This window comes from Struthio camelus, chromosome 1, assembly GCF_040807025.1.
Source record: "Struthio camelus isolate bStrCam1 chromosome 1, bStrCam1.hap1, whole genome shotgun sequence".
Lineage (NCBI taxonomy): Eukaryota > Metazoa > Chordata > Aves > Struthioniformes > Struthionidae > Struthio > Struthio camelus.
In genome coordinates, this window is record NC_090942.1 from 112,937,308 (window position 1) to 112,959,854 (window position 22,547).

Sequence of the window (22,547 nt, forward strand, 5' to 3'; positions counted from 1 at the left end):
TATAATTACTACTTTATATCGAGCCTAGCAACTGACTGACTCAGTGACCAGACCATATTTACAGACAGCCCCCTCACCCCAGTGTGACACCTTATTTTCTCCATTTATCGTTTTGAAAGCCAGGAAGTAGACAGTGTTACTTTTCTGCTTTGCAAATAAAGAATTGCAGAGAATATGTAGACTACAGCTCAGTTTACCAGCTTAATTCCTTTCCTAACTGTTCACTTCTCTGTATGCATGAAAGCTATCATACATAACGACCTGATGAGCTTTCCAGTAGAACTTGTTTCCCCCATACACAACTCAGACAGCTTACACTATAATATTGACAAAATGATGGCTATGTTCTCAAGTTGGCTGAGGTGGAGTCGTATCACTCTCACACATGTGAAAAGGAAAGGGGAAAATATCTGCAACTATTGTGCTTTGGTTGTTAAAAAGATTTGGAGGCCATGAGCATGCCCCTACCACTGAGACCCCCGAGGGCAGTGGGTCCAGCAAACTCTGGTAGTGTAGATCCTTGGGAATAGTAGAGGAGGACTGTTTGGAGATGCTGATGAATGTTATGGCATGGAAATTCAGTCATAAGAACTAATGACTGTCTCACTGACAGTAAAATTCTGAAATTTAAGGGCATTATTTCAAGTTTATTACAGAAGATCCAAACAATAAATTATTACCCCTAGTTTTTAGAATGAGCATCCCTCTTCCTGATAAATGAATAGCTCTTTGAGGTTTATGCACCTTTTCATACTCATCATTATAGCAAGGGTCATAAAAAGGGATTGCAGTGGTAGTGTGCTTTAGGTGTTAAATATTTGTAAAAAATGCATTGTACGATTCCATGTGCACTCACCTTTTTAGGGGGAAAATGACATTCTTATGTACATCTCCACTGCCAGTGTAAACTATGGATCAGCTCCTCTTCCAGTTCATGTGAGCATGCTTTCTCTGATATGAAAGGAACAATTCTAACTTACAGCAGCTAAGGATCTGGCCTAGTCCATTTGATCCATGAAGTAATAAACTTATTATTGTTCAGGGGTTGTGTTTGTTTCTGGTTTTGCATCACAGTCTTTGGAACCTCCAAGTTTACCACTGGCCTCTCCTTTGTCTTCCCTTTAGTCTCTGGCCTTTTGATTTTGCTTCCTGTACTAACACAAGTCTTCATGTCATTGAAAATTAACAATACTGAAGTGGTGCCCTGCCAGAGCAGTGCAGATCAATGACCCAGGAGCAGCATGTTCCAGCTCAATGGTGCACAAGTCATTTTAACTTCCACTCTCCACTGCTCAGACTCCAAAGGAGTAACCCTTTTGCCCGCTATATTAACTTTTGGAAACTCCTTGTTAATCATTGTGCCTGCAATTCCTCCCCTAATTTTCTTGCTAAGATCTGAATACAGCTTCTCATCAGGCTAACACCTTTCTTTTGTCTTTCTTTCTGTCTCGTTGTGTGTTGTCACTAAGATTAGTGGCACTGCCATGGTGTTCTTACATTAGTGCTGTGAGTGCTGTGAGGTAGTGCTGACACATACATTTACTTTACGAAAAACAAACTGACTATTTAAGAATAAGAAGACTTCTAATGGTATAAACTGGCACTGTTTCACTAACAGTACAAATCACGTATTCAAAAAAAAAAAAAAAGTCATACATACCATGGTCTCCAAAACATGTAGAAAATACTTTGGAATAAGAGATAAGAATCATCAAACTTTGTCTTTGCTGGCCTTACTAGAAATCATATTATCTTCAAATGTAATCAAAGGATGCATATCATAATGGAAGCAATTAAAATTCTGCCTACAGATCCACACTGGAGTTTGTAGATGGGGCTAAGATGAGAGCAAGCCCTGGTCTTAGAGGGCACAGGATCTTTCTGTCGTTTTGGAATTATCGACTAGCAGTTTTGCACATGAGTTCACAAAACACTTCATTTGCAATTGCTCCTTTCTTTGTGGTAATCCCTGAAGTCTGCCTCCTTTCATCAAGGAATTCACAGAGATGTGGAGTGTGAATGCAGAAGTAGTTTAACCACTGAGGTAGGAACTTTTCAGCTTGAATATTTCAAATTGTATTTTTGCCTATAAAAGGAAGTTATTATCAGTTTGGTCCAGGGAGACATATCAACCTTTTTTGTAACAAAAAATTTCTTTTTCTCATGCCGATGGGATTCGCCATTGGAAGAAGTAACAGCTGGGGCTCGAGAGAGAGACATAATGCTGTTTCATGGAGGATTTGGATATTTTGAAATTTGATCTTGCTCCAAGGAAACCAAGAGTACTTAAGTTTTTGTGACAGAAAAGCCAACTGTAATGCCAGGAAAGTCTATTAATAAAGTTCTGGACTCCTCATTTTGACGCCGGCCCTCAAGAAATGAGAAAACCTTCCATCACCTCTTTGTTGAGCTGGAATATTCTTCTCAAACGCGAAGAAAAGCAAGAAGCTAACAAATTCCAAGAGGGGGGAAATTGTCTGTACGAATTTTATGGACCATAGTGTGAACACAGCTTTTCACTGAAATCACAAGACACTAACTCTTTCCTCAAGGGAAATTAGAGCTTTTCACACATTGCTCGCTAGGGTGCCAAAAGAGGCAGGAAAGACAGGGGACTATCAGTTTATAAATAGCTGAATTAAAAAAACAAAATGAAAAAACAACCAAAAAAACCCCAACAAAAGCCAGAGATCAGAGGCGTATTATCTCTCCTCTGTTTTGGTGGACTTTTTTTCTAGATGGGACAGGCAGTCTGCGCGGCGAGATGGCCCAGACGCGGTGCGGACAGGGCTGCAGCCGGGGCCCTGCTCACCGCGGGCGGGGGGAGCGCGCCGCGGCCAACCCCCCCCGCCCCAGGGAAGCGCTAGCCAATTTATTAGCCTATGGAATAATTATATCATCTTACCTCTTCTGTTCCCTCCCCCTCGCTGCAGAAAGAAGCAGAAGAAAAACTCTGCCCCTTTTAAACTAGGTTTCCGGCTGGCTTTCGTCGCGCTCGGCCAAGCCGGCGTGGAGAGGACGACGGCGGTCGGCCACGGCCTGGGCACCGCCAGGTGCTGCCGCCCCCGGCCCCCGGCCCTCGGCCTGGTGGGGAGGCAGGACGGGGCTGGGGCTGGGGAGGGGGCTGGCCCAGGGCCGCGGCATGGCAGCCGGGCGAGGCCCAGGGCAAGGCCGGAGCGGAGGGAGAGGCGGCCGCCGAGGGGCAGCCCTGGGGAGCTGGGCAGGCCCGGACGTTACAGCAAGGTTGCTCCTCAGGAATCAGTGTCCTCAGAGGATCGTCACCGTTTCTCAGTCAGGAGGGAAGAAGGTGCTGCCCAGCAGGGGAAGAAAATTGCTACGAAGCTCGCAGGGCAACAAGCCGCCAGGCCAGGCGGTTTCCCCTTACAAAGGCCGTGTTGTTGCCGGAGCGAGACTTGACTCCACGGCGGGGCTTTTCCGCCACGTTTCCACGAGAGGCTCGGCTCCCCTCGTGAAGCAGCCCAGGAGCCCAGGCCGGCGCCGGCGTCCCCCTCGGCCGCGTGCCCCACCTCGTCGCCTGGAGAGAAGGGGCTGAGCGTGCCCTCCCACGCGGAGGGTCTTCCAGCGCCCCTGGAAACTCCGCGTACTGCCGAGAAACCGCAACAGCAGCCGAGGGCGAAGAGATCCATCACTAGCTTTAGACCGAGAATAAATAATACTAATAATATGTAAAGAGCATCAGCTGGATGTGGAAACGAACTGTCACTTCGCTGTGAAGGATGTTCTTGCATATGCAAGAACATAATTCACAACAGTATCCTTAAAAAGGTAGCAAGAATTTAAATGCATGTGTATGCTTGGGTATTTAATGCACCATGCAGGCATCATATTTCTTTCATATTCCAAACACAAATCATGGCATCTTCTTTAATGAGCTGAGTTCCATGGCAATGACGAATTTTTATGGCAAACAGCACTACTGTGCCATGCTTCTTCATTAAGGCCCTGATTCAGCAACGCGTTTAAGCATATGCTTAACTTTAAGTACCTGAGCAATCCCCAAACTTTCTGGTGCCATGCGCATGTTTAATATGCAGTAGAACCAAAAGGACTTTGCTTGAATTGGGTCATATCTATCAAATATAATAACCTCACACAGTATATCCTTCCTAAAACAACTGGTTAAAATGTTAGATGCTTCATTAGCTCTGCATTAGTAATTTTAATTTTCACTGCCTCTTTGATTTGTGAAGAATGAATGTATAGGCACACATGAACTCAAGACCTGAAAAAAATGATGAAGGTAAAAAAAAAAAAATAAAGGCACATTGTGGGTTCAGGACATCTATAATAAACCTGAGCTTCATCAGCATTTCTAAGTTTTTTAACCAAGAAATATTGATTCATGTTTATTATATTTTATGGCACTTTACAGCAATTTATAACACTTACATTAAGGAATAGATGGGCCGGGATAAAAGCCAATATGGGTATGAAAAAGATGAAGTGCTGTCAGGAATAGCAACTTTCAAGTATCAGGTACAGCCCTTGTTTTTACACTCTATGTAACCTATTTAATATATGATGGAATGATTTCATGATTAATTTTAAAATACAGATTCTAGAAAAAGACATCCGTAGAACAGCCACCTGAAGAACATCTTAGCAATGGTGTTGTTGCAGGATAAAGCCAAATGCAAAATATTTTCAAGGCATTTACCACTAAAGAATGAAGCCAGAATTATTGTGCAGAACCACTGCTGAAAATGTTTAAGAAACAATGACTGTATGTTTCCAAGACGAACTACTTACTTAACAGTTTTTTTCCACCAGGGCTGATCATCTTAGAAATCAAGGAGAATTAATTGGAAAACTAGTTTTGTGCACAAAATCCCTTGTTGCCATGTTACTACGTGTATTTATATGAGAGAGAGTCTCCCAGGGTGAGCCAAAATCTGCTACTGTAAATATTCATAGGCCAGGTAAAACAAAGAAGTAACTGGAAATATGTGGAATCTTCACTAGCTGCTTTCTTCATTCTGTTTGTTTATCCAGTCCAGCTGCTTATGACCAGCAGTCACTGCTTTATTTCTGAGCTAAATGATGGGGATTTCTTCTTCAGCCTTTCCAGTCGGGGGGAGGTGAAGCCCAGATTTTCTCAGCAGTTTCAGAAGAACTGCAGGATCCTGTAAAGCTAAAATCCAAATTGAGGCTGCCCTGTAAGTCTGCCCACGGCACAACAAATTCAAGAAATTATAAGAGATAGGCAACACTTTCAAAATAGATACAGTACATCAATGCCTAATTTTGTGTGCTCCTGTTATCCCCCATTCCTAAACAGAGAATTTACTCTCTGTGGGAGAGGCACTGTGATAATCCCAAGGTAATTAGACAGCAAGGAATCTTCTTTGCTGCTCCAGCTTGAAATAGTAGATTGCTTACTTCAGGATGTTGGAAAAAAGTTGGTAAAAGGTGAGATCTGTAGTATGTGGTATCTGTTCCTAATTTCCCAGGGTCGCTGAGTTCACTCTCCGACATTCCTTAGTTTGCTCTTCCTAAGGACACTCCAGTTTTCCTGTGATCTTTGCCTATCAGTGTGTTCCCTTTTTGTGGCCATCTTTGACATTTTATGCCCTTTCTTCACCCTGCTTTAACTTGCACACCTTTTTAGAGGCTCATAGGAAAGAGGATACAAATGGCAGGAATTTTCCAACTCAGAAAATGCTAAAGAAATTGGAGCCTTTTACACTTGTTACCCTGTGAGGACAGCATGTGTTTGAGATATCTAAATGTACTACTAAATGATAAAGAAACTGGGTACATTTGTCTCACATGGGACCTATCAGTTTGGCAGCATATATTCTGGGAACATGCTGTATTCTCAATGGCATTAGACATGAAATGATGGTGTGCTTTGAACCAATGCGTTAGATTAGTGATGGAAAATCCTCTGAACATAACAAATGTAAAATAGAAGGCATGGGACCCATTAAAATAGAAGATATGGGACACATAAATAGCCACCTGACCATGTGAGCTGTGTGAGTTCTCTTCTGGTGAAATCTGAATAATGTCCTATGTGTTGCTACAGTGCTCAGGTCTGCATTTCCTCATCTTTCTGTAGTCCTCCTAATCTAATCGTCACTGCAGTAGGTTTAGCTAGGAAGGGTATTTTGTATGTTCTTCTTAATTGTGATGGTAGTAAGGTGTATGAACAGACATCTATCACGCAGTGTATAACAGCACAAAGTATATCTGAAGCAGAAACATCTCACCAATTTTTCACTATCAGTCAGAAGCATATAAATGAATCCCACTCATGTAACTGAATGTATTGCTGAAAGCTGTCTGTAAAATAATTATGGGTCCTGGTCCTACAGTCTGATCACGGTACCCGAGAGTCTTGCATCTGTTCGTGATTGCATTCTTTTTTCTCAGTCACAGCAGTTGAGTGGTCCACCTACACAGAGCAGAATGTAAGACTGGGGCCCGAATTTATGCACCATCTGCCCTTGGTCATGCATGCCAGCTTTTACAAAAATCAATCACTTTATCTCTCTGAAGAGCTCCCACATGAAAAATGCTCCCATGTAAGTCTGGAACTTACGATGAAATATTATTTAAAACAATCTCTTTTTATTTGGAATTTATTATCTTGTATTATCATTGTATTAGATTTTTTTTTGGCAATAGATGGCAACTCAGCCTGAGGCATGACAAAATAGCCAGAAACACACCACCTACTGTGCCCCATTGCTTTAATATTGTACTGCTTAATAATAAAATGACCACAAGTGCTTGCATGACAACTCCAAAATGGACCATAAATATTCTGTACATAACAAAAAGCTGAAAGTTAAAGTACACTGTATAATATTGCTCTTGTGCAAAGGGGAGTACAAATACATTCAATTTGCCTAAGTATCTAGTAGTGACAGCCACTAACATTTGTTTAGAAGAAACACCAAGTGGATGTATATCTATTTGCTAATAAATGAATGAAAAGAAATATGGATTACTATGCAAATGGACATTAGAGGAGCACAGGTTTGGGACTGATGTATAAGACACATAAAGAACCCAATTCTGGGCACTGCTAAGTGATTCTTGCAAAATGCTGAGCCCCTGCTAATTTCAGTAGGAATTGAGTAAACTCAGCACCTGGCAAGGATAGGTCTGTCTATATTTAAATGTGGAATGAATACTTGTCCAAGTGGATTCACTTATGACAAACTGATGCTGCCTAGAAATTACATGTTTGGTTAAATTGGGGTAATCACAAAGAGAGAGAAGCTCAAATAAGCAGCGGTAATTGGTACAACAGTATATGCTTCCTCCTTCTGATCGTAGGTCCTCCCTGAGGATTCTCTCCTAGCCTGCATTAATTAAGCGAAAGCATGTGACATTGCTTGCAGCCTTTGACACCAAGATGACCTTTCCCTAGGTTGCTCATGAACCCCTGCTGACATCAAACATGCTTTTTACTGTACTGGACCCTTTATCTATCAGACACTCATAAGCAATACTGAATAATTATTAAAATGCACAAAAAGTTGCTGTTATGACAGATGAGTGAATAGTTCGTAGGGAATAATTTATTTGGCAAATAGGACCGTTTATTTCTGTGAACCAAGAACTACTGAATGAATGAACTCCTTACTTGAAATCAAGCATACAATTGCTACAAGTTTGTATTGGTCAATGGATTGTTTGCAAGACATCTGTCATGAGCGTTCAGCATTTAAACCTGTTGGACAGAAAGGCCAAGTGTCCTCTTTTGCTTTCTGAGTGGAGATGGGTAACTCTTTTGAATCTGGCTCAATGTGTAAAAGTAGGTTCACTTTACTGTTCCTCCATACTTTATGAAATTTTTCTAAAAACATTAGAAGTGATAATTTCAGGTTTTGCTAAGCTGCAAGGAAACTCATCTCCTAGAATCTTCAGGGAAGCTAAACACAAAAAGAGCACAGATGTAGTCAAGACAGATGGAATATTCATCTTTTTTCCCAAAATACCAGCAGATCAGTTTCTGATGTGTTCACCCCTATTTAGTCAGTCACATTCTCAGCATTTTATTCCTCTGAGAGTTTGAAACAGCATAATGTTACACATTGGGAGATATTCCCAGAACTTTAAACTCCCACCAAAATTACAAATGGAATTTCTGTGATTTCACAAAAAAAAATCCAGCATCTGAGCAAAAGCAACTAGATATGTAAGTGCATGCCTAAGTGCTCCCTCAGAGTATCTGCATAGCCAGCGAGCACAAGGCACTGGCATTTGCTGCGGGAACATGAAACCCTCGTGTGGGCAAATTGGAACGGGCCACGTGAGGCCGAAGTTCACAGTGCTTGTGCTGGCGACTCTCTGTGAGACACCTTGACTCTGGGTTATCTCTGAAAGGTACACATGCTGTTTAGCACATGTTTCCAGTATGCCAGAGATTAAAAAATCGAGTGGAGTGCACTATGAGAGATCTAGTATTAAGCTACATTGAAGTGTATTCCCCTTTGCAAATATATAATGTCTTCTAGCTCTTTATAGAAAATGCCCTGTATAGGTAATGGGTGGCATTACAGAGAAAAGGAATACTAAACAAAAAGTTTGTAAAACAGGAATAAAAGCAGTCAATTAAAACATTGGAACTTCCAGTCAACTTCGCTTTTAATTCTGTGCATGCTGGCCTCTGCAGCAAACAGCTTTCCATGAACTTTAGAGTTTGTTATCCTGGTGAAACTCATCCTTACAGTGATTTACAATGCATTTACAGTGCCATTACTCTTCCCTGTCATTCTTGTTTGTGCTAGCTGAGTCTTTCAAGTCAGTTTTAAGAAGAAACTGAGAGGAAAGTGGGGTAAGACTGAGGTCAGTTCCAATTTTCATGGATCTTTCCCACAGCCTTTGAGCTCCCTTTGCAATAGTCCTCAGTCTGGGTCCTGCAATACTGTGGCACAGAGCTTCACTGTAAGAGGTCCTCATGCCATGGTACGGCAGGGAGAAGCAGCTACATTACACCTCTGCACAAATATGCAAGCATAGGACTGTCCCTCTGTCACAGGACAGAGGTCCTAACTGCAACACAAGGTAGGCCTGGGTCACGGTCTGGACTCTTGCCATCCCGAGCAGAGGCGCTGAGGAAGTCACATGAGGAAGAGTGTGTGTTTCTGTGGGACCTCAGTTAGAGAAACAGCTTCCAAAACATCTAGAGAAAATATCTCTGTGACCATTCCCACGTGTGTTTGGTTGGTTTTTATTCCATGCCAGTATCTTTTCTAAAGTAATTTACCTATCACGTTCTTTGGGTTCAATTACCTTGCTGGTGGTACTATAAATACTTTTTGGTATATCAGTTAGGCTGTTTGGGTGAGTCACTTTAACAAAATGACTATGTGACAGGGAACTAATATCCCCCTTGCCATTGTACTGCTGTTCCAGTGAACGTACCAACAGGGCAAATTTTTGTGGGTAGTTTCTGCATCGCCCTTTTACCTCTGTTTTCTCCTCTGTGGGCTCCACTCCTGATCCACAGCATTCCAGCTGTAGGCATCATTTGTCCCCATTTCAGGCTTACTTGCTTGAATGCAGGCTCTCTGTTTTAGCCTCATTTGTATCTCCTCTCTCTTGTTCCCCATTCAGCTTGCCTGCAGACTCTCCACCGTCATCCTAAATAACTCCACCTTCTCTACTTTTTTTTTCTGTAGTAGAATATGGTAGATCACCTGCATTAGCAAAGAATTCTTCTACTTCCATTATTACTTACACGATATAGAGCCTGTTCAACAAGCCCTTTCTAGATTTGAGTGTAGATAGCTGGTATCTCCCTCTTTGCTGGAAATCAACAGACACAAACATGTTCTCAAGGGAAAATGTTAATGAGAGACAAGCTGAAGGGCTCTTCTTTAAACCTATCCACATCTGTCAGTATGTGTTGCCACAAAAGGCAGTTGTTGCTCTTTAATGTAACTGACCTGTTCATGGGCCCAGTACAATGACTTGATCACCTATTTTATTATTATCTTCATGCTCAGGGATTAAAAAAAAATGTTGACTTGGACATTTTAAAGTTACACAAGTACGAAAAAGTATATGCTGAGTGGTTTAAAAGCATTTTTTTAAAATCATATATAAATTAAAAGATGCTTAATTTAAAAATGTATTTTTGGCTAAGGTACTTAATGTTAAAAAGTGGTTACTCAGCATGCAAAGTACCATAAGTACTTTTCATAAGAAATTTTATGACCTAACAAATTTTTAAAAATGGTTATTTACACAATAGATCAATAATCAATGTTCTTAAAAGTCACTTAATTCAAATTTATCTAATCCACATTACAAAAAAAGGTCAGGAAGTGTATATTTACATTAGAAAGCTTAATAGCTCCTTTAAAACTGTTATGGGCTTTTGCATCACGTCTTGTGCACTTCTGTGAAGGACATTTTCATTATTAACATCTCGTAAAAAGAGAAGAAATTAATGCCACAAAACTTCGGTGAGGTGGTGACAAATTGTCAATGATGATAAGTATTTTTGACAAGTTTTTGAATAAGAATGGAGGGTGGTTTTACACAGATTTCTCTTGAAGAATATGGCAGATGGAAGATCTGGCTTTACAGCTTTTTCGGTTCCTCTGATTTCACTGTATTGGAGTGCTAGGTCACCATTGCTAGGTTTGCTAGTGGTATGGATTCACGGACTGTGCTTTGTTTGTCAGCTGTATTTTAATTAATAGCAGGAATGCCTACTGCTCAGCTAGGTATTCTTTGAAGTTTTAAATTAAAATACCTTAGATATTTGGCTTAATAATTGTTTAGTGTGTTAAAATTACAGACTTCAGGTTTATCCTACAAGCTATGTCATGCTGCAATTGAAGGAAGTTGAAAATGCCTATTAACATGAGTGCAGCAGGATCCTACTTCAGGGGAGACTCTTTTTGCCACTAAGGGCTTGATCCTGAAATCTGTAGTCATGAGAGAGCAATCCTATTTGATTTGAATGGATGACTAATGATACTTGTGGGGATATTACAGGGTCAGGTCTTGTTTTGGTTGCTATTTAAATGTCAGCACTTGTCAACAGTTATCACAGCAGTATTTGGGATCTGTACTTATTTTCCTTATGACAAGGTTACCATATATTACCTGGTCAGTAAACGTTGACTTCTACTCTCTGTTTTTGAGGTCTTTCTTGAGGCCTGAGATTGCAGGCACCTAACAGGTCACCTGCACCTAACGTGCAAGTCACAGCTGTGCCAATTTGCTAACATCATACTGTTCCATTTTCAAATGTACAAAAATGAGAGAAGAAAAGCAGAAAAAATGTGTTTTTTTCATTCCCAATAGCAACTGTAATTGCCACTGTGAACATGTCTTCAGCAAAGATGTTCAGGCATATACTATGAAGCGGAATCTCATACAGCCTTAGGGTGGTTTTATGTTCAACGTAAGCTACAGCCAGCCATGCAGAAAGAGGTAGAACGGCCTTCTCTTAGCCCAGCCCCTGTATCCCCGCAGTTCACGTGGCTCTAGGAATTCTTTAGCCACAAAATGAGCTTGATCAGCTGATCTGACTGCAAACCGATTAGAGACAGAGACCTGTGCAAATGGCAAGAGAAGATCAGAGAGGGAAATGCTTTTGTAACACAAGTCCCCCTCTTTGGGGACAGTTGAGGAAATGGGAACAAGCTATAAAAGTGGAGAGGGTGGAAGAGAAAGATAAGTGAACAGATGCTTCTGATCTGAAGGGGAAGCCACATTTAAGAGAGATGTCTTAACGTGTTGGGCAGGTGTTGATTCAGATTCAGGAATTTCTTCAGGAGGGTTAGGAAATTTAATCAATAATGCCATATGGCCATATTTGGCCAAACTTTTATGTGCCTGTGTGTTTCCTGAGTCAATTAAGGCAAACTGATGTAAGATACAGTTGGATTTTAGAACCCTTCAAAGGTCATATTTCTGTTTGTTTCTGTTGCCACATGTTCCAGAAGAATGAACTATAATCCTGGGTTACCGGGGTAAATACTGGTTTAGCTTCAGAATATCTAAGCCCTTTATTCCTATTCCTTCCTATTCTGGTGTTATAGGTCCATGCCCCAGAATTACACCAAAGACATCAGGGTGAAAGAGAACGATGGCACCAGATCAGGTTAAGACTGGAGAACACGTTGTTCTGAGAGTCCTGGTGGGCACTACCCCACAGTTGAAATTTTACCAGGGAGGTGGCTGGAACAATAACAGTCAAAAAGAAAAAAAGAACAAATTATTGGCTTTAGGAAAGCTGTTTCCAAGTAGTGTTCCAGGCTTGCTTGGTTTCCATACCGTATACAGAGCAACTGTTTCCCCCATAGTCGTTTATGTAATTATAACCTTGCTTTTCCTTTCACCTTCAGAGTGGGAGGTATTGTAATTCTTGCTAATTTCAGCCAGATCTCCCACTGTTTCATGAGGAACACTTTATGTAACACAAGCATTTCTGTGTGGCTAATATTTTTAAAGCTGTGTTTGAATTTTTCATGGATGATAGGATATTCTCCTTCCATAGCTGAAATTAAAACTAAAGATTTTACACTACTCTCAGTTAAAAAATTCAGTCATCTCAGGCAGCATATGTGACAGGGCCTAGGCTCAGTGGGAATTTTACTGATGACTTTGATTAAATTGAATTTGGCCGGGTGGTCAGTGCTTGAACCAGTGAATTATTAAGCAGACCTCAGTTCCAATGAAGACAGCGGGACCTGAGAGAAACATTCAAAGCGTATGCAGTGGCACAAAGCAGTTTTGTGAAGAGATACCCAGGCTAGTTCAGATACCAGAGAAGCACAGATGAATCAGCACAGTGTCCTGATATTTCTGGGATAACACTCAGCTAAGCTTAACTAGGTGTCCAGGCTAACTCAGGTATTTCTACATATTGTGTCATATGAACTTACCCTCAGGTTCATGCAGGACATGCTTAGCAAAGTCAGGTTATATGTATATAAGTTTTCACTGTAGGAACGTTACAGGTATTTTTTCTCTGGCATTGTCCCAAGAACAAAGCATGAGCACTGATAGTTCTCCAGTTTTGCTCTTCCATTCCATCAAAGCTGTAGTTTCTTGTCTAGTTCTTTCCTTCTCCAGTAAAGCTTTAAATCTGCTGTTTGTCTTAGCTGCTTTGGCTGCACTTTATCAGCATCTGAATGGAGATGACATCCAGGAAATCCTTTTCTTGTGTTGCCAGTTTGCCAAGAGCTGAAACTAGCTTTCTGGTATGATATCAATAAAACCTGTAATTGGAGAAAAGGTACCCAAAATGACAGTTTTATGCTTTGTGAACAAAAAAAGATATGAAGAAGTAGGCAGAAAACAGTGAAGGGCACTATGAATCACTGCAGGGGTTGCAAACAAAATTCCTTAATGACAGAGTTCTCACTGACAAATTGTATTTGTTTTTGCCTCTAGAGTTGTCTGTGCTAATGGCAAGCAACTCTACTTGGAACTTATTTGCATAAAGTATTATACGGCGCATACTGTGTATAAGTGGATGAGAGGAAGAAAGCGAGGCCACCCTGAGACTGTATCCCCATGGCAACTCCATTTAATGAATTGCTAAGAACCAGAAGAGTATTGAACAAAAAGTCCCTTCCAGTACAGCTAGTGCAGCACCAGTGTGGATGCTGTCATGTGGTACTATTATGGTCAGCAGGGAAGAAAGACTTGAAGATCTGAATCCCATTGTGGATGGGATTCATTTGATTAAATGTAGACATCTACCTCTGAGCTAATCAACTTTAGCTCCATTTAGCAGTGGGAAGAACTATGACTCTTCACATGGTCAGATGAAATTCCCCTTAAGGAAAGTTATAAGAGCAGCCTTTGGTGGTTGGCTCAGATCTAAACATTTGCACTACGGATATCTAAAGTAAGGTGAGATAAATACTGTTTTAGCACCCATTGTGTATTCTCCACTATATTTCAGATCCTGTCCTCTCTTAGTATTAAGAGCATTTGTTGTTGCTATTGATGGAATTTGGAAAATAACTACTCCAAAAAACAGAGACAAAAAGCTATCTTTTGAACAAAAACAGGCACAAAAAAGTGTTTACTTTCATTTCTGTAGAATTATCTTTTCTGCATCTGCAAAACATAGTAAATCTGATTCCCCTTTCCCTCACACTGCTGTAAACCTAAGTTAGACAAGTTCCATCACTGTAAAACAAATACGGTTGAAGGTCCATATAATGAGAATGTCTATTTTTTTTGATTAATTGGCCTGTCGCTGATTCACAACCATCTATGAATTGAGATGTATTTATTTAATGGCTTAATCATTTTAATCATTAATTTTACTTTACATAGGAAATCCAATTCAACTTCCACGTTACGCTTCAAACTCAGGAGTAACTGATTGCAAGATTTTCTTTAGACATTTGTCAGGTCAGATTCTCCAAGGTGTTTGTGCGAGTAGCTCTGCTGAGGCAAGTGGGACTGCTGAAAATATAAGAAGCAGAACTAGGCTTGGTATGTAGTTATTTAAACACGACTGGGTTGCTTAATGGATTGATAGTATAAACTCTTGGACATAGAGCTGGCACCTTGCCATGTCTATACTTTGCATTAGGATGAAATCCAGGCCTGCACTATTCTCCTTCGGTCCCCATGGCACCCTGGTGTCTGTTGGAAAAGAAGAGAGTGGGAAGGGAGGAAGGTGTGATGCTCTCTGACAGGTCTCCCGTGTAAATGACTGGGGAATATAAACAGAAAGATGCATTACCTTGCAGTTTTCATGGAGTTGTATGAATTATGCTTTTTGTCCCTGTCTTTGCTCACAGTCATATGGTAATAATTAAGTCATTTCCATTTGATACCTGTACACGTAGAAATAGTTAGATCTCAAGCTTTTTTCTCAGATAGGCCTCTATTTGTAGCACATATACAAAAAAAATCACCTCAGCAGCAGTGTCTGAGAAAAGAAGGCAAGATTTTCATGAACCATGAGTACTGACTTCTCCCAATGACTTGCCCTGCTTGGTCTGGAGAGGAAGAGAGGAAGGCCTTGGAGAGGAAGAGAGGGGAAACTGAAGAAAAGCTTGCGCTTGTGGGTTGCATAGTTAAAGGAAGCATCTCGATATTCAGGGTCCTTGGCCTACCAGCTTCCTTAAACACTAAATTAATAAGAAAAGGTTTTGATTTGCTTTTAATGAGTAATATAAGCCTGTAAATTGCAGGGCAATAATTGGTCCATAATCAGCAGGCTTTTTCAGTTGTACTAAATCTCTACCAGCACAAATCAAAACAAACAAACATAGGCATAACACAAAGATTGCTGGAGCTCATCCAGCACCTGCAAATGGAGTTCTGCTTTTCCATAGATTTCCTCTTCTTTCAGTCCATCCAGTACCCAAACTTATAAGAGAGCTTTACCCCTAAGCACCCATGTTGAGAGAGGGGGAAGTGAAACTAACATTAACCCTTTATGTTCAGGGGATTAGATAGTCTGTTCCCATGCAACTAGTCAGGAAACTATCATGCTGAAATACTGTTTATGAACTCTAAAGGAACTTATTTGAGCTGCATAGTGGTTAATTTACAGCCAGAGCTTAAAAGGGGAGAAAAAGATAGCAGCACAATTGGGTTCAGTGCATGATGGGGAAAAATAAATATCTCACAGAAAGAGATATCTGAAATTCAGATCACACTGAGATGCAAAGAAAGCTGTGAAAAGCAGTAGGAGGGTGATTGTATTCCAATTAGATTTCTTCTGCTCATATAAAACAGTCTTGGACTGAAAGTTAATCATATGATTTATGGATCTTGGGAGGAGTAAAACCCTATGAGCTCCTGAACAATGAGAGGCAAATGAGACAGAGGAGAGGAAAAATAGAGTATTTCTGAGAATGTACTTGTAGGGAAAAACAAAGACAATAAAGTCTCTTGGTTTAAAAATTGATCTTAGTACTATCATCTTAAACACATGTTCTTGTTACACAAACAAGTTAGCTTTCTTGTCCTGAAGAGTTAGTTCTTGGCCTAAAGCTACTAATGTTTCCATGTGTCACAATCTTTTCGGCATCTAATACAAAATATTTCTACAAGGTTTCTCCGAGAGACCTTCCAGAGGTATGGTATCGTGGTAGGTTAGTTCATTTATGTAAGTGGTCATAAGCAGTCTGACATCTGATCTGGGCTTGGGTCACAAATAAAAGTGTGTCGGTTCCTTAGCTGAATCCTCTTAAAAGCATTCCACGTGCAGGTTGTATGAACATTGCTGTCAGCCAAACAGGAACGTGGGGATTCATGTAACAGCCTTGCTCGGTGCCAGGGTTTTGGAGCACTGTCTGATCAGGGGGAGGAGGAATGTTTGGCACCAGCTGGGAGCTCCTTATATACTGTTGTTATTCCTTCAATTAATCCATCAGTAGCTTGCCCTCAGAAATGTAATACCAGGGGCATTTGTGAAATGACCAGCAGTATAGATACAATATATCTCAGGCGCCATTTCGTTGTACCATTCTTGAGTTTCAGCCTTCTGCCCAGGCCTGCTGCTGGGGTTGAGGGCAGCAAAACTGAGTTCAAGCAAGGGAAAGATAATGCGGGTAGACAGAAAGTGGTACTTTCAAAATTTTCAGCTATGCTTCCTTCACTTTCTTCATCTAAAGACATACGCCACGATGGGTAAGTCATACCCATAGTTAAACTGCTTACACAGAAGTATCCATAGGTAGCACTTTCTACCAGATAGATAAAAGACTTTTATTCATCAGCTAAATTTTCCCTTCAAATTGAACCCAAAGCCAGGTAGCTTTCTTTTTCTTTTCTTTTTTTTTCTTTTTTTTTTCTTTTTTTGCCTAATCTAAGCCTACAGCCTCGTCTCCAACCCACTGCAATCCTGGAGGTGTCAACCTGGACTTGTAATGATCTGAGTTACACTTCAGGATGAACATCTGGACTGAAGCCCTAGCTCTTCATGTCATACCTTGAAGTTTGTGAATCTACATCTGGGTGTCAATTACTGATACCTTTTACACCTTTAGCTGGACTTTTTCCTACATGAAGCTCTTTAGAAACTTCAGATAACGGGGAATGCTGTGGCATCTCTCTTTACCAATAAAGGCTATTACTAGTACCTTTCCTCTAGTTTCTGCGTTAGCTTGCCCAGAGTGCTGAGATAAGGTCAAAATCTCGATCCTGATGTTCAAGACATTTCCTGGTCTGCATGCCAAATATCTAAAAGCTTGTCTAAAGAGCTGCTGACAATCTTCTCTCCTTCTAACTTTCAGACCCAGTGCAGCTTCCCACCTTTCAGTGAGAAAGGGCTCTTTCCCAGCCAGGAACACACACTCAGACACTTATGTTAATATTTTCTTTTTCTGTTCTGTTCCTGTACAACAGGAAACAGAACTGAGTTCTTAATTGATTATTTCTATATTCTTAATATGAAATATTCATAGTCAAAAAGTGTCTTTAGCAACCATCTGTTCCTCATGCTGCTCCATACGTGCCCTCATCCCTGACCTGAAGTAACCACCCTTTCTTCAAGGAAAGGAAGTTTAAATATGCAAGCTGGCTAAGTCATGGATAAACTGTTAATTGGTATCAAAATCTCCCACACAAAAGCGATTTGTTCCTCCCATAGACTTGCAGCATTTGAAATATTTACTGTAGTCAATGAGCTCATGTCTCACCTCACAGGAGATAAAATCTACTTCTTGCAAAAATTTTCATATGTTCAGGCTTGCATTACTTAAGGACATTACAACTTCCACCATTTGAAATGCAAAAAGCAACTTACCCAAGAAAGCACTGTTAGCGTGTTAGACAAATATTGCTGTATTTCTTGTAACTGTGACTGCATTTCCATTGTGGTCACAGAGGGGAAAGTTTGGAAGTCTTGGGGGTGGGAAAGCTACAGTCACTCCTGTTTTGAATTCCTAAGGTTACTTTAGTCATCCATTTTCTCAGATGACTGAGAACAGAAGACTTGAACCGGTAGCCCATGCACAGGCATCTGGTACCATTTGAGATGCCCTAAGGTAGTTATGCTGCCTGGCACTCAGCTGCCACTCCAGAAGCGCACAAGTCCTTGGTTGTACCGCCAGCCTTACAAAGATGCTCCCGATACCCAAAGTGAATTGAACCCTGAAGGTCCTCTCTCCCCAAGCTGCACTACCCTCGTCAAATGGAGCAACGGGCACAAAAAGCTAAAATGTTGGTGCAATTCATGAGCTTCCTGCTTCCAAAGCAATTGTACTCCCCACCACCTAGTCATAGCAATCTGCTGAACAAGCACCTAGTGTAGACCAATAAACGAAAGGAAACCAAGAGGTCAGTGCAGGTCATTATTTTCACATACCTTTGAATAATGAGGGCATCACATGTCAGCCAGAGGAGAACAAAATGTCACATTCTCTGGCTAAAGGTCATCCTCGGTCATAGGTCACGGAAGGGAGGCCAGGAAATAACCTATGAGGTTAGGATGAGTGCACAAAGAAAGGGCAACAAATGTCAATGAAAGCATGCAGCTGTTGTGAGATGAAACAACTGAGGCAGCCTTTTGTGCTGACGCAGGCTTAAAAAATGTCTTTGCCGACGTTTTTTTTCTTTTAGCTGGCACTTTTATAGGACATTGACATTAATGTACCCAACCCTGAATTAGCCTTTTCTAAAAGCAACAGTTTGGAAGCTAAGTAAACGCAGCATTTTCCAAAGAAGCATAAGCATGACACTTTTATTTTGAGTGATTGATGTTACAGTGGACTTCTAGCACCAAATTCAAGTTTCATTCTCAATCATTGTATCTGCGCAGTATGATAGCAATCAAAAACAAATAGAAGTGGCAGTCTGTATTGCACTAAGGTCTTTTAGAAATTTTTTTTGCCTTTACTGACAGATGTGTCATTCCATGTACAATACATAGCATTGCGTTTATCTGATTGTTTGTTTTAATTCATGGCTTTCCAAAAGGTTGATTTTAGGGTCACCCCTGCAGTGATGCCAGCCACTTGCAAGGCCATCATGTAGTAAAATGATAATGAACAGTTTGGGAATGTGTAGAAATATATCTAGACTGAGAGACACCTGCAATTTCTGATGAAATTGCCAGGCTGCATAGCTGGCTCATCTCTCCTTTGCTTTCTCCTCTGAATAGCAGCACGCTCCCATTTTCTCATGTCATTATGGGTATAAACCTCACAGTCTTATTTCATGAAATAACATGGTGATGTCAGGACAACACATGCAAAGAAACTGTCAAAACAAACAAACAAAAAGGGTTTTTACTGATAGGTATCAGCAATTGGCATGATAATTGGGCAACTCTGCAGTATCAAAAGTACCAAAAATGGTGTATCTCATGGTTAAATGCCATTTAGAATACCACTTGTGAAGGTATTTTATGTATAAGTTGCATTACAGAAAACAGTAGGAGTGTAGCGCAGAGATAGGAGAATGGTAAACTGGAATACACCGTTCTTGCCTCACATTTTAGACTCTTTCAGTTGGTCACCATATGACATAAGACTGTGAAAAGGAACCTCTCTGTGGTTTAGTTCTGCTTTCTGAGCAAAGAATATTTACAGTCTTCACATATGACAGCGAATACGGGATATATGTTATGGTCTGTTTTGAAATTCTGAGTCAATAGTAGCTTCAGAATTATTTCTGTTGCTGACTTGGCAGATGAGAGGTTTTTGCAAAGGTGATACCTGAATAGTCTTTCCTAGTTTACTTTATTTTTAAGAAATCAGTTAACAATAAAGCAAAAAAAAAGCACCCAAATCTGAGGGCTCTTTTTGCTCATTTCCTTTTTACTAATCATTGGCTGCATATTTCCAACCTAAGTCCCACCTCCTGTTTTTTTCTGATAACTTTCCAAAAACTGGGGGTTTTGTTTGTTTGTTTCTTATAAGGTAGGCTTTAGTGTTGCAAAGATGCAAACACTTGTTCAGATTTGCACACCACTAATACTCCTAGTGAAGTCATAGACCTAATTTGGAGCGTTTTCTCCAAAATCCTGAGGTCAATGATTTTCTCATTGTCTGCAACAGCGCAGGATTTTTCCCTATAAATTTCAATAGAAGTGGAGTGCATAAGCACTAAAAGCTATGCAAAGCTTTGTAACATGGGCCACAGACTGCATAATCATTTCATCAAATTTGGCTTATTTATGCACTATATTTATTATAGTTATATTTTCTATCTATTTAGTCTTCCTTATTTTGGGTGTGTAATTGGCCACCTAAAAACCATGCCTTTCTTTCTGCTGCCAGGTTGAACATCTGAATTATAAGCAAAGAAAACACTCCGCAGACAGGTTTGAATGGAGTGTGTTTGCAAGAGTATTTGGTTTTAGGATACCCTTTCTCCAACATTCCTTTAAACAAAAGCCACTCTCATCAGTGTTACTGGAAAAGTGGCTCAAACATGTTTGAATATGGGTGAATAAGAGTTTTGGAGTTTGAAAACACTCCCACAAAGCATTTACCCATTACTCTTCCCAGCTATGTGTAAATCTACTTTCAGTAAGCTCAAAGGTTCTAGGGATTTTTTATTCTGAGTATGTGCAAAGTGATGTCCAAGAAAAAAAGATCTCGGTTCCCATCACCATCCTGTTTCTTTCCTACTCGATTTAAACAGATCAGTGAAACTATAGGCCAAATGAACCTAAGGATTTCAGAAAGTTAGCAGTCTATGCATCAGAGAGATTTTAATTTTTTTACTACTTAAGATCAAAATAGGATAATTTTTATTAGAAATGCCTTAGAAAAATTACACTACAAATCCCAGACAGCTCTCAGTTCTGTTTTGGAGAACAGGCTTTGCCAAGCCCAATTCTGATTCAGTAGAATCAATAAATAAATAGGTTGTCTTCAAGTTGCAGAAAACTGCCTTCAGTATGCTGCTGTGACCCATCTAACAACGAAAGGGCACTTGCCCATTCAGTCCCATTTCATTGTCATTACTGATATTATGGTAACTCTGAGCTACACCCAAGGAAGGTGAGTCAGAACTCTGCAATAAATATTGTAGTTCTAACACCGAAGAGTCTTTGCCCTTACAAGTACATTATATAATACTAAATACGTATAGGCAAGTGCTGAGTTAAAAAGAAGTCAGTGACTTTAACACATCGTGTCTATATGGAGGTCATTGAACTTCCTTTGAAAAGTCATTTTGTCTAATACCATGTGCTTTTCTCAAGATTTTTGTCCTCCTCAACCCATATAAAATGCGTGTATATTCTGGTTTGAACTAAGCATGCTTGTAGTGATTGAGAAATGTCTAAGGTCAAAGCTTACAAAAAATTCATAAGGAAAGCAGCAGGCATAAAAGTGAGGGTTTTTTTAAAGAGAGTTCATGAGCCTCTGTATGAATTGGGCATGACACATTCATGTAACTGACTTCATTTATTTAATGTGGCTCCAAATAATTGATACCAGTACGGTGATAAAAGTACAGAGTCTTCACTGCCAGAATTGCGATAATGAAGAGCCTCCCTGCTGATTTCATTCATGGGGCTGTTAGTCTGCTGGGAGAGACCTCTGATGAAAACTAGGCTGCAGCAAATGCCATAAAATAATCAAAGGCACAAAGACCTTTACCTGAGGGGAGCTTGGTCAGGGGAGGCAGAGAGAAAGAGGAGAGAGACAATTCCGTTAGCCGACACACCAGGCACCGCTTGTGAAAAATCTGATCCAAATCGCGAGGATTCAGTTATATAGAGAAATCTGCTCCATCTTTGGAACAGATTTCAAATTATGTGGCTCCAGCAGCTGGTTAACTGGTATGTCAGTAGTGCTGCTTACCTTGCTGAATGTAGTTCAAACTTACCCTGTCATCATCTACCAGCCATTTGTTCTCTCTGCCGTGGACTGTGAGCACTCAGAAACAGCAGCTGTCTTTTTGTTACACACTTAGCACAATGGGCACCCTGTTTGGGCTATACAAAATAATCATGTAGGCTCAAGACAGCCATACAAGCACTAAAACACAGTCGATGTCAAGAGTCCTAGAGAGGAATTGAATATTAATATGGATCTAAAATCCTTTCTAGGCAGAAATCCCATTTGTCAACTCTGTTCATTTGTTTCACTTCATGTAAGTGTGTCAACGGTTGATTAAAATTCATAAATGTGCAGCAGAGTTCCTGAATAAACGTTGAGTTATTGTTTACGTATCAGAGTGCACTGAAGGCAGAAGCCTAGATGTGGAAAACTGTGTCAAGAGGAAGGGACCGTGATATGAGTCACAGCCAGGACAGACTCTCCAAACAATCCAGTGTCCCTGTGTAAACTCTGCTAGTGGTTAACTAATTGTGATGAAAAATAAAATAAAATAAAATAAAATAAAATAAAATAAAATAAAATAAAATAAAATAAACAAAATAGTTTTACTTCCAGCCTACGTTTACCTAGCTTCACCTTCCAGCCTCTGCATGTCTTTGTGATTTTTTTCCTACCAGATTAAAGAGCTGCTGCTATCAGAAATCTCTTCCTTGTGTAGGTGATTGTGAATTACGATTAAGTCACCTTAATTCCTCTTGCTCTGGCTTCTCTTCATTACATGCAGGTTACAAAACTGTCTTTATGTCTTTAGTACTTCAAATTCAAAATCTG